Genomic DNA, 12,766 nt, shown 5'->3' on the forward strand with positions numbered 1-12,766 from the left:
GATCATCTGGTAACTCTATTTTATTTTATTTTCTTTCATTTCATTTCAATTTCTTTGGAGTATAGTTGATTTACAATGTTGTGTTACTTTCTGCTACACAGCAGAGTGAAGCAGTTATACATATATCCAATCCTTTTTGGATTCCTTTCCCACACAGGTCATTACAGAGTATTGTGTAGAGTTCCTCAAGTGCTATACAGTAGGCCCGTATTTGTTATTTTTAAAATATATAGTGGTGGGCTTCCTTGGTGGCGCAGTGGTTGAGAGTCCGCCTGCCGATGCAGGGGACACGGGTTCGTGTCCTGGTCTGGGAAGATCCCACATGCCGTGGAGCGGCCGGGCCCGTGAGCCATGGCCGCTGAGCCTGCGCGTCCGGAGCCTGTGCTCCGCAACGGGAGAGGCCACAGCAGTGAGAGGCCCGCGTACCGCAAAAAAAAAAAAAAAAAATATATATATATATATATATATATATATATATATAGTGGTGTGTATATGTCAATCCCAATTTATCCCTCCCGCCTCCCCTTACTCTGGTAACCTCCAGTCTGTGCTCCATAGTGGCTGTTGCCAATTGGCATTGCCACCAATAGTGAAGTATTTGTGGCACAGTAGTTAAGAATCTGCCTACCAGTGCAGGGGACACAGGTTTGAACCCTGACCCAGGAAGATCCCACACGCTGCAGAGCACCTAAGCCTGTGTGCCACAACTACTGAGTCTGCGCTCTAGAGCCCATGAGCCACAACTACTGAGCTCACGTGCCACAACTACTGAAGCCTGTGTGCCTAGAGCCTGTGCTCCACAACAAGAGAAGCCACCGCAAAGAGAAGGCTGCGTACCACAACGATGAGTAGCCCCCGCTTGCTGCAACTATAGAAAAGCCGCATGCAGCAACGGGGACCCAAAGCAGATTAAAATATACGAATAATATGTAGTAGGTTTCTCTTTTTTCCACACCTTCTGAAGCATTTCTTGTTTCTAGACATTGTGAGGATGGCTATTCTGAGTGGTTCTAGGTGATACTTCTTTGTACATCTGATTTGCATTTGTCTGACATAAAGCAATGGTGAGCATCTTCATGTGTGCTTTTTTTTGAACAGTGTGAGTAAAATGTACCCCTTGAAAAAGGGTTATTGAAAGGTTGCCTTGTTTTGAAGTCTATTTCGATTATCTACCCCAAGACATTTTTTTTGTGTGTGGTACACGGGTCTCTCACTGCCATGGCCTCTGCTACTGCAGAGCACAGGCTCAGGATGCACGGGCTCCGGATGCACAGATTCAGCGGCCATGGCTCACGGGCCCAGCTGGTCCATGGCGTGTGGGATCCTCCCGAACAGGGGCACGAACCCATGTCCCCTGCATCGGTAGGAGGACTCTCAACCACTGTCCCACCAGGGAAGCCCACCAAGACATTTTTTGAGGGCTGTTGTCACTTACAGCTTCCCAGGCATTGTGAATATGAAGTGCCTATAAGGTCCAGGTTTAGAATTGTTGTTATGGGAAAGAGAAGGTGGCAGGATTTCTCCTGTCCCTCTCTGGTTACTGACACAACCTTAGCTGTAGGGAAAGTCCTGTTCCTGGGTTTTAACTTAGAGCGGGATGTGCCTGACCAAACATGTAAGGGCTTCCGTCCCATTCCTCCTATCCCCTTCCCCTTCAGCCCCCGAACAAGCATAAACCCCTGCAGAGTCACCTGTTGAGGGGGCTGTCGTGTAGAGTCTGATGACCCTAACGAAGGAGTCAGAAGGTCGGAACCCAAACACCAGGGTATGTTGAGACCAGGTGATTTTCCAAATGTCATGCAGCCCAGAGAGCCCACCATCCTTTGGGTGTCAGAGGGTTGGTTTAGTAGTATGAGGGCACACTTCGATCTGGAGATTGTGATCCCATGCAGAGGGGACCAAGTACTACATGTTCAAGGGGGGTGAATTAGCTGGCGTATCCTTCCGAGGTCCTCAGGCCCACAACAGTCCAGCCTTGGGATCAAATTGTGTCTGTGTCCAAGGATGTGACACTAGCACGTCCACCGTGACTAAATGGATTTAGTGATCATTTTTCTTTTCTATAATTTAATTTTAAATTTATAATGGGGTATAGTTGATTTACCATGTTGTGTTCATTTTTGATATACACCAACATGATTCATTTATACAGAGATGACTATACATTCTCTTTGGAATTATTTTCCCATTGAGGTTACTAAAGGGTGTTGAGAAGAGTTCCAAGTGCTCTACAGCAGATCCAGTTTGATGACAAGTTTTCTCTCTGAAAATATGTATATACTAACTCCAACCTCATGATTTGTGCCTCCAACACACCTTTCCAGTTTGGTAACCATAAGTTTGTGTTCTAAGCCTGGGACTCTGTTTCTGTGTTGTAAGATAGTACCTTTGTATCAATATGTAGATTCCACAGATAAGTAATATCATATGATATTTATCATTGTCTGATTTATGCCACATAGTATGAATGCATCTACGTCCTTCTGAGTGGCTGCAAATGGCCTTATTTCATTCATTTCATGGCTGAGTAATATTCCACTGTACATATCTACCATAATTTCTTTATCCAGTCTTCCTTCCAAGGACGTTTACGTAACTTCCAAGTAGGGGCTCTTGTAAACAGGGCTGCATAAATTTTGGAGTGCCTGGGTACTGTCAATTTACATTTTTTCCAAGATACAGGCCCAGGAGTGGAAGTGCCATATGCTCTGAAGCTCTGCTTTTTAGATTTTTAAGGAATCACCACCCACTTCTCCAGAGTGGCTGTTAGCAATTTACATTCCCACCATCAGCTTGTCAGGGTTCCCTTTTATCCACACCCTGTCCTGCATTTCAGGTTTTACACTTTGTGAGGTTGGCCATTCTGACTGGTGCAAAGCGATACCGCTTCCTCACTCTTCCCGAACAGACGGTGTACCATCCTCTGGATGTCCCATTCATGTTTTACCTGGAGGAAGGGTCCTCTGCACCTGGAGATATGGGACCCATGGAATGGGGGCCAGGCAGTGTTACTGTAAAAGTACTGCATTTGCTGTCCCATCCTCAGCAAGCCTCTCAGACCCACGAGTGTAGAGCCTTAGGTCCCATCCAGCTGTGTGTCTAGATGTGGTCAGTCCAGGTTGCATCACAGCCCTTGAACACATTTTGTAAGAATTTCTCTCTCTCTCACTGTCTTTTTTTGTTCTTTTAATTTAATTTTATAATGGGGTAGAGCTGATTTTCAATACTATGATTCTTCCTGCACTACATCTATCCACTTGATTCACTTAAAGAGAGACACCAATCAATTCTTTTACAGATTCTTACAGTCTTATATACGCTTTTCCAGTGACAGCAGTGTGCTGAGTCCAGCTACTTGAGCTATTCAGCAGGTCCTGTTGATTACGTATTTTGTTTATGGAACCGTATCTATGCTAATTCCAACCTCCTGGTTTATGCATCACCCCCACCACACCTTTCTCTTTTAGAAGTCATAAATGTGTTTTCTTTATGTGTGACTCGGTTTCTGTTTTGTAAGTGAGTTCATGTGTAGCTATTTTTAGATACCACGTATAATTGATACCTTATGATAAGTCTCTACTAATGTCTGACTTACGTCACTTAGAATGATCGTACGTGAGTCTCCACGAGTTGCTGCAACTGGCCTTATTTCATTGATTTAATTGCTCAGGAATATTACATTGTACATAAGTACCACAAATTCTTTATCCATTTCTTCCTTCAAGGACATGTATGTTGTACCCAAGTTGAGGCATTTTAAGCAGAGCAGCATTAAACGTAGGGATGCCTGTGTCCTGTCGACTTTTGGTATTACCACTATATACGCCCAAGATTGGAAGAGCCATATGGTCTGTAGCTCTATTTTTCTGGAAGGTTAAGGAAACAGCATGCACTTTTCCAGAGTGGCCGTTGACTATTTACATCCCCCCAATCAGGATAAAGAGGCTTCCTTTGCTCCATGGCCTGAGCTGCATTTCTGCTTTACACTTTTCCAAAATGGCACTATTGACTAATGCGAAGTCAGAATACTTTGTAGTGCTGATTTGCATTTCGTGGTTGTTTGGTTCGCCAAAAAGGGCGTATGGGTTTTGCCTGAAAATGTTTATGTTTATAATGGGGTTTAGCTGATTTTCACTGCTGTGGTTATGTCGCTTTACACTCACGTGATTCACTTACACAGGGATATCAATAAATACATTTTAATATTTGTACAACTCAGATATATTCTTCTGTGGTGAATAGGGTGGGTTGAGTACAGATCATTGAGCAATAAGTAGGTCTTGAGGATTACCTACTTGGTTTATGGAACGGTTTATGTGCTAATTTCAAACTCTTGTTTTATGCATCACCCCACATCACCAATGCCCTGAAGCAGGCATCAGTGTGTTTTCAAATATTTAACTCTCTTCTATATTGTAATTCGGTTGATCTGTAGCGATTTTTAAAGGGATGTTTCAGGCAATTCTGCCTTGCGTTCAACGCCTCTTCGTAGGCTGACCTCAATATATTTTGGGGCAATAGTTATCGTTTAGAACTCTGCAGGTTTGGGAAGTGCAGTGCCCCTGAGCTCCATTTCCCAAGTCTCTTTTTTGTGAGTGGGACGCAACACGGCTGGATGGCTTCACGCCCTATTGTCGATCCGGGGTGGCAGGCTGAGCCTTTGGTGAATTCTTCTTCGTGATGGGAAATGAGAGTGACATGTGCCTGAGCACACACCTCCAGCGAGTCTCTCATTGGTTCCCCCTCTTGCAGTTCATCCTGCGGACAAATTGCAGACGGTACGAAAGAGGCATGGAAAGGCGCCGAGTCTCCAAGTGGGGAGATTGTTAGTAAGGGGGCCTGAATGGAGAACACGAGCACCAGGAGAGGAAAACTGAGGTGAGTTTCAGAAAGCTTTCCCGATCCCACGGTGTAGCATCCGCTGGGTTTCCAATGAGTGCTTTCGCTGTCGGAAGATTGCGTTGAACCTGGAGAGTTGGGACCCATGGAATGGGGAGCAGGCAGGATTCCTTTCAAGGGTCTGAATTTGCTTTCCCAACCTCACCAATCGTCTCAGCCCCAAGAGTGTCCAGCCTTATGTCTTCTGCCGCTGGGGCTGTAGATGTGGTCAATCCTGGTTGCATGCCAGTCCCTGAACGCATTTTGGAAGAATTTCTCTCTGTTTTGCCCTGCTTGTTTCTTCTTTGTGTTGGAAATGTATCCTCAGAATGGGTCTGAGCTGATTTTCCCTGCTGGTTTTAGACGACTTTACACACACTTGATGCACTTACACAGAGATATCAAGACTTAGCTTTTAAGATGCTTACTAGTCGGATAGATACTTGTGCGATGAACAGGGTCTGGTGAGTCCAGTTGATTGAGCAAGGAGTAGGTCGTGTCCATTCCATATTCGGTTTTCGGAAGGGTATCTGTGCTCATTTCAAACTCGAGTTTTATGCGTCACCGCACCTCACCTTTCCCCTGAAGCAGGCATAAGTGTGTTTTCTAAAAGCGTGACTCTGTTCTGTTTGGGGATTCATTTCATGGGGAGCGATTTTTACATTCCCTCGATAAGTGATATCATAAGTTTCTCTTTTTGTGGGACTTATTTCACTGAGGATGATCGTACCTAAATCCACTCAGGATGCTGCTACCAGCCTCATGACGTGGATTTCATGGCTGAGTGACACTCCATTGGACCTACGTAGCACCACTTGTCCACTTGTCCACTTGTCTTTGTCCACTTCTCCACTTGTCTTTGTCCACTTGGCTCTTTCCTGGGATATGAAACGTGTACCGGAGTGGAGGTTCTTGTCAAGACAGCAGCCCTCAACTTTGGGGTCCCTGTGTCTGGTTGATTTTTTCATTTTCCCAAGGTCAACGCCCATGTGTGGAAGTGCCCTATGCTCTGTGGTTCTGTGTTTTACATGTTTTGGGAAAGAGGATACACTTGTGAAGATTGGCTGTTGGCCATTGACATCCCGCCCATCAGCTTAACAAGGCTCCCTTGACTCCGTGGCCTGTCCTGCCTTTCTGGTTTTTAGACTTTTTTCGCCTGGCCCTTTTGCCCGGGGGTGGGGCGAGAGATTACTTTGTAGTGCTGATTTGCTCTCCCAGGTTGCTTGGTTGGCCAAAAAGGGCGTATGCGTTTTTTCCTGAATATATTCAGGAAAAAACGCATACGCCCTTTTTGGCCAACCGCATCAATGTCCACGTTCTGGCGCTTTTCATGTGCTATAGGGGCCATTCCGATGTACCCGTTGACATCCGTTTCCTGCAATTCTGCCTTGCGTTCAGCGCCTCTTCGTAGCCTGACCTCAATATATTTTGGGGCGATAGTTATCGTTTAGAACTCTGCAGGTTTGGGAAGTGCAGTGCCCCTGAGCTCCATTTCCCAAGTCGCTTTTTTGTGAGTGGGACGCAACACGGCTGGATGGCTTCACGCCCTATTGTCGATCCGGGGTGGCAGGCTGAGCCTTTGGTGAATTCTTCTTCGCGATGGGAAATGAGAGTGACATGGGCCCGACCACACAACTCCAGCGAGTCTCTCATTGGTTCCCCCTCTTCCAGTGCATCCTCTGGACAAATTGCAGACGGTACGAAAGAGGCATGGAAAGGCGCTGAGTTCCCAAGTGAGGAGATTTTTACTAAGGGTGCCTGAATGGAGAACACGAGAACCAGGAGATGAAAACTGAGGTGAGTTTCAGAAAGATTTCCCGATCCCACGGTGTAGCATCCGCTGGGTTTCCAATGAGTGCTTTCGCCGTCGGAAGATTGCGTTGAACCTGGAGAGTTGGGACCCATGGAATGGGGAGCAGGCAGGATTCCTTTCAAGGGTCTGCATTTGCTTTCCCAACCTCACCAATCGTCTCAGCCCCAAGAGTGTCCAGCCTTCTGTCTTCTGCCGCTGGGGCTGTAGATGTGGTCAATCCTGGTTGCATGCCAGTCCCTGAACGCATTTTGGAAGAATTTCTCTCTGTTTTGCCCTGCTTGTTTCTTCTTTGTGTTGGAAATGTATCCTCAGAATGGGTCTGAGCTGATTTTCCCTGCTGTTTTTAGACCGCTTTACACACCCTTGATGCACTTACACAGAGATATCAAGACTTAGCTTTTAAGATGCTTACTAGTCGGATAGATACTTGTGCGATGAACAGGGTCTGGTGAGTCCAGTTGATTGAGCAAGGAGTAGGTCGTGTCCATTCCATATTCGGTTTTCGGAAGGGTATCTGTGCGCATTTCAAACTCGCGTTTTATGCGTCACCCCACCTCACCTTTCCCCTGAAGCAGGCATAAGTGTGTTTTCTAAAAGCATGACTCTGTTCTGTTTGGGGATTCAGTTCATGGGGAGCGATTTTTACATTCCCTCGATAAGTGATATCATAAGTTTCTTTTTTTGTGGGACTTATTTCACTGAGGATGATCGTACCTAAATCCACTCAGGATGCTGCTACCAGCCTCATGACGTGGATTTCATGGCTGAGTGACACTCCATTGGACCTACGTAGCACCACTTGTCCACTTGTCCACTTGTCTTTGTCCACTTCTCCACTTGGCTCTTTCCTGGGATATGAAACGTGTACCGGAGTGGAGGTTCTTGTCAAGACAGCAGCCCTCAACTTTGGGGTCCCTGTGTCTGGTTGATTTTTTCATTTTCCCAAGGTCAACGCCCATGTGTGGAAGTGCCCTATGCTCTGTGGTTCTGTTTTTTACATGGTTTGGGAAAGAGGATACACTTGTGAAGATTGGCTGTTGGCCATTGACATCCCGCCCATCAGCTTAACAAGGCTCCCTTGACACCGTGGGCTGTCCTGCCTTTCTGGTTTTTAGACTTTTTTCGCCTGGCCCTTTTGCCACGGGGGGGGGCCGAGAGATTTCTTTGTAGTGCTGATTTGCTCTCCCAGGTTGCTTGGTTGGCCAAAAAGGGCGTATGCGTTTTTTCCTGAATATATTCAGGAAAAAACGCATACGCCCTTTTTGGCCAACCGCATCATTGTCCACGTTCTGGCGCTTTTCATGTGCTATCGGGGCTATTCCGATGTACCCGTTGACATCCGTTTCCTGCAGTTCTGCCTTGCGTTCAGCGCCTCTTCGTAGCCTGACCTCAATATATTTTGGGGCGATAGTTATCGTTTAGAACTCTGCAGGTTTGGGAAGTGCAGTGCCCCTGAGCTCCATTTCCCAGGTCGCTTTTTTGTGAGTGGGACGCAACACGGCTGGATGGCTTCACACCCTATTGTCGATCCGGGGTGGCAGGCTGAACCGCTGGTGAATTCTTCTTCGTGATGGGAAATGAGAGTGACATGTGCCCGACCAAACACCTCCAGCGAGTCTCTCATTGGTTCCCCCTCTTGCAGTTCATCCTGCGGACAAATTGCAGATGGTACGAAAGAGGCATGGAAAGGTGCCGAGTCTCCAAGTGGGGAGATTGTTAGTAAGGGGGCCTGAATGGAGAACTCGAGCACCAGGAGATGAAAACTGAGGTGAGTTTCAGAAAGCTTTCCCGATCCCACGGTGTAGCATCCGCTGGGTTTCCAATGAGTGCTTTCGCTGTCGGAAGATTGCGTTGAACCTGGAGAGTTGGGACCCATGGAATGGGGAGCACGCAAGATTCCTTTCAAGGGTCTGCATTTGCTTTCCGAACCTCACCAATCGTCTCAGCCCCAAGAGTGTCCAGCCTTCTGTCTTCTGCCGCTGGGGCTGTAGATGTGGGCAATCCTGGTTGCATGCCAGTCCCTGAACGCATTTTGGAAGAATTTCTCTCTGTTTTGCCCTGCTTGTTTCTTCTTTATGTTGGAAATGTATCCTCAGAATGGGTCTGAGCTGATTTTCCCTGCTGGTTTTAGGCCGCTTTACACACACTTGATGCACTTACACAGAGATATCAAGACTTAGCTTTTAAGATGCTTACTAGTCGGATAGATACTTGTGCGATGAACAGGGTCTGGTGAGTCCAGTTGATTGAGCAAGGAGTAGGTCGTGTCCATTCCATATTCGGTTTTCGGAAGGGTATCTGTGCTCATTCCAAACTCGAGTTTTATGCGTCACCCCACCTCACCTTTCCCCTGAAGCAGGCATACGTGTGTTTTCTAAAAGCGTGACTCTGTTCTGTTTGGGGATTCCGTTCATGTGGAGCGATTTTTACATTCCCTCGATAAGTGATATCATAAGTTTCTTTTTTTGTGGGACTGATTTCACTGAGGATGATCGTACCTAAATCCACTCAGGATGCTGCTACCAGCCTCATGACGTGGATTTCATGGCTGAGTGACACTCCATTGGACCTACGTAGCACCACTTGTCCACTTGTCTTTGTCCACTTGTCCACTCGTCTTTGTCCACTTGGCTCTTTCCTGGGATATGAAACGTGTACCAGAGTGGAGGTTCTTGTCAAGACAGCAGCCCTCAACTTTGGGGTCCCTGTGTCTGGTTGATTTTTTCATTTTCCCAAGGTCAAAGCCCATGTGTGGAAGTGCACTATGCTCTGTGGTTCTGTCTTTTACATGGTTTGGGAAAGAGGATACACTTGTGAAGATTGGCTGTTGGCCATTGACATCCCGCCCATCAGCTTAACAAGGCTCCCTTGACTCCGTGGGCTGTCCTGCCTTTCTGGTTTTTAGACTTTTTTCGCCTGGCCCTTTTGCCCCGGTGGGGGGGGGGCGAGAGATTTCTTTGTAGTGCTGATTTGCTCTCCCAGGTTGCTTGGTTGGCCAAAAATGGCGTATGCGTCACGCCCTTTTTGGCCAACCGCATCATTGTCCACGTTCTGGCGCATTTCATGTGCTATCGGGGCCATTCCGATGTACCCGTTGACATCCGTTTCCTGCAATTCTGCCTTGCGTTCAACGCCTCTTCGTAGCCTGACCTCAATATATTTTGGGGCGATAGTTATCGTTTAGAACTCTGCAGGTTTGGGAAGTGCAGTGCCCCTGAGCTCCATTTCCCAAGTCGCTTTTTTGTGAGTGGGACGCAACACGGCTGGATGGCTTCACGCCCTATTGTCGATCCGCGGTGGCAGGCTGAGCCTCTGGTGAATTCTTCTTCGCGATGGGAAATGAGAGTGACATGTGCCCGACCAAACACCTCCAGCGAGTCTCTCATTGGTTCCCCCTCTTGCAGTTCATCCTGCGGACAAATTGCAGACGGTACGAAAGAGGCATGGAAAGGCGCCGAGTCTCCAAGTGGGGAGATTGTTAGTAAGGGGGCCTGAATGGAGAACACGAGCACCAGGAGATGAAAACTGAGGTGAGTTTCAGAAAGCTTTCCCGGTCCCACGGTGTACCATCCGCTGGGTTTCCAATGAGTGCTTTCGCTGTCGGAAGATTGCGTTGAACCTGGAGAGTTGGGACCCATGGAATGGGGAGCACGCAGGATTCCTTTCAAGGGTCTGCATTTGCTTTCCCAACCTCACCAATCGTCTCAGCCCCAAGAGTGTCCAGCCTTATGTCTTCTGCCGCTGGGGCTGTAGATGTGGTCAATCCTGGTTGCATGCCAGTCCCTGAACGCATTTTGGAAGAATTTCTCTCTGTTTTGCCCTGCTTGTTTCTTCTTTATGTTGGAAATGTATCCTCAGAATGGGTCTGAGCTGATTTTCCCTGCTGTTTTTAGGCCGCTTTACACACCCTTGATGCACTTACACAGAGATATCAAGACTTAGCTTTTAAGATGCTTACTAGTCGGATAGATACTTGTGCGATGAACAGGGTCTGGTGAGTCCAGTTGATTGAGCAAGGAGTAGGTCGTGTCCATTCCATATTCGGTTTTCGGAAGGGTATCTGTGCGCATTTCAAACTCGAGTTTTATGCGTCACCCCACCTCACCTTTCCCCTGAAGCAGGCATAAGTGTGTTTTCTAAAAGCGTGACTCTGTTCTGTTTGGGGATTCCGTTCATGGGGAGCGATTTTTACATTCCCTCGATAAGTGATATCATAAGTTTCTTTTTTTGTGGGACTTATTTCACTGAGGATGATCGTACCTAAATCCACTCAGGATGCTGCTACCAGCCTCATGACGTGGATTTCATGGCTGAGTGACACTCCATTGGACCTACGTAGCACCACTTGTCCACTTGTCTTTGTCCACTTGTCCACTCGTCTTTGTCCACTTGGCTCTTTCCTGGGATATGAAACGTGTACCGGAGTGGAGGTTCTTGTCAAGACAGCAGCCCTCAACTTTGGGGTCCCTGTGTCTGGTTGATTTTTTCATTTTCCCAAGGTCAACGCCCATGTGTGGAAGTGCCCTATGCTCTGTGGTTCTGTGTTTTACATGGTTTGGGAAAGAGGATACACTTGTGAAGATTGGCTGTTGGCCATTGACATCCCGCCCATCAGCTTAACAAGGCTCCCTTGACTCCGTGGGCTGTCCTGCCTTTCTGGTTTTTAGACTTTTTTCGCCTGGCCCTTTTGCCCCGGGGGGGGGGGGGCGAGAGATTTCTTTGTAGTGCTGATTTGCTCTCCCAGGTTGCTTGGTTGGCCAAAAAGGGCGTATGCGTCACGCCCTTTTTGGCCAACCGCATCATTGTCCACGTTCTGGCGCATTTCATGTGCTATCGGGGCCATTCCGATGTACCCGTTGACATCCGTTTCCTGCAATTCTGCCTTGCGTTCAACGCCTCTTCGTAGCCTGACCTCAATATATTTTGGGGCGATAGTTATCGTTTAGAACTCTGCAGGTTTGGGAAGTGCAATGCCCCTGAGCTCCATTTCCCAAGTCGCTTTTTTGTGAGTGGGACGCAACACGGCTGGATGGCTTCACGCCCTATTGTCGATCCGCGGTGGCAGGCTGAGCCTCTGGTGAATTCTTCTTCGCGATGGGAAATGAGAGTGACATGAGCCCGACCAAACACCTCCAGCGAGTCTCTCATTGGTTCCCCCTCTTGCAGTTCATCCTGCGGACAAATTGCAGACGGTACGAAAGAGGCATGGAAAGGCGCCGAGTCTCCAAGTGGGGAGATTGTTAGTAAGGGGGCCTGAATGGAGAACACGAGCACCAGGAGATGAAAACTGAGGTGAGTTTCAGAAAGCTTTCCCGGTCCCACGGTGTAGCATCCGCTGGGTTTCCAATGAGTGCTTTCGCTGTCGGAAGATTGCGTTGAACCTGGAGAGTTGGGACCCATGGAATGGGGAGCACGCAGGATTCCTTTCAAGGGTCTGCATTTGCTTTCCCAACCTCACCAATCGTCTCAGCCCCAAGAGTGTCCAGCCTTATGTCTTCTGCCGCTGGGGCTGTAGATGTGGTCAATCCTGGTTGCATGCCAGTCCCTGAACGCATTTTGGAAGAATTTCTCTCTGTTTTGCCCTGCTTGTTTCTTCTTTATGTTGGAAATGTATCCTCAGAATGGGTCTGAGCTGATTTTCCCTGCTGTTTTTAGGCCGCTTTACACACCCTTGATGCACTTACACAGAGATATCAAGACTTAGCTTTTAAGATGCTTACTAGTCGGATAGATACTTGTGCGATGAACAGGGTCTGGTGAGTCCAGTTGATTGAGCAAGGAGTAGGTCGTGTCCATTCCATATTCGGTTTTCGGAAGGGTATCTGTGCTCATTTCAAACTCGAGTTTTATGCGTCACCGCACCTCACCTTTCCCCTGAAGCAGGCATAAGTGTGTTTTCTAAAAGCGTGACTCTGTTCTGTTTGGGGATTCAGTTCATGGGGAGCGATTTTTACATTCCCTCGATAAGTGATATCATAAGTTTCTTTTTTTGTGGGACTGATTTCACTGAGGATGATCGTACCTAAATCCACTCAGGATGCTGCTACCAGCCTCATGACGTGGATTTCATGGCTG

The sequence above is a fragment of the Kogia breviceps genome, unplaced genomic scaffold (assembly GCF_026419965.1).
Source record: "Kogia breviceps isolate mKogBre1 unplaced genomic scaffold, mKogBre1 haplotype 1 scaffold_57, whole genome shotgun sequence".
NCBI classification, from domain to species: Eukaryota; Metazoa; Chordata; class Mammalia; order Artiodactyla; family Physeteridae; genus Kogia; species Kogia breviceps.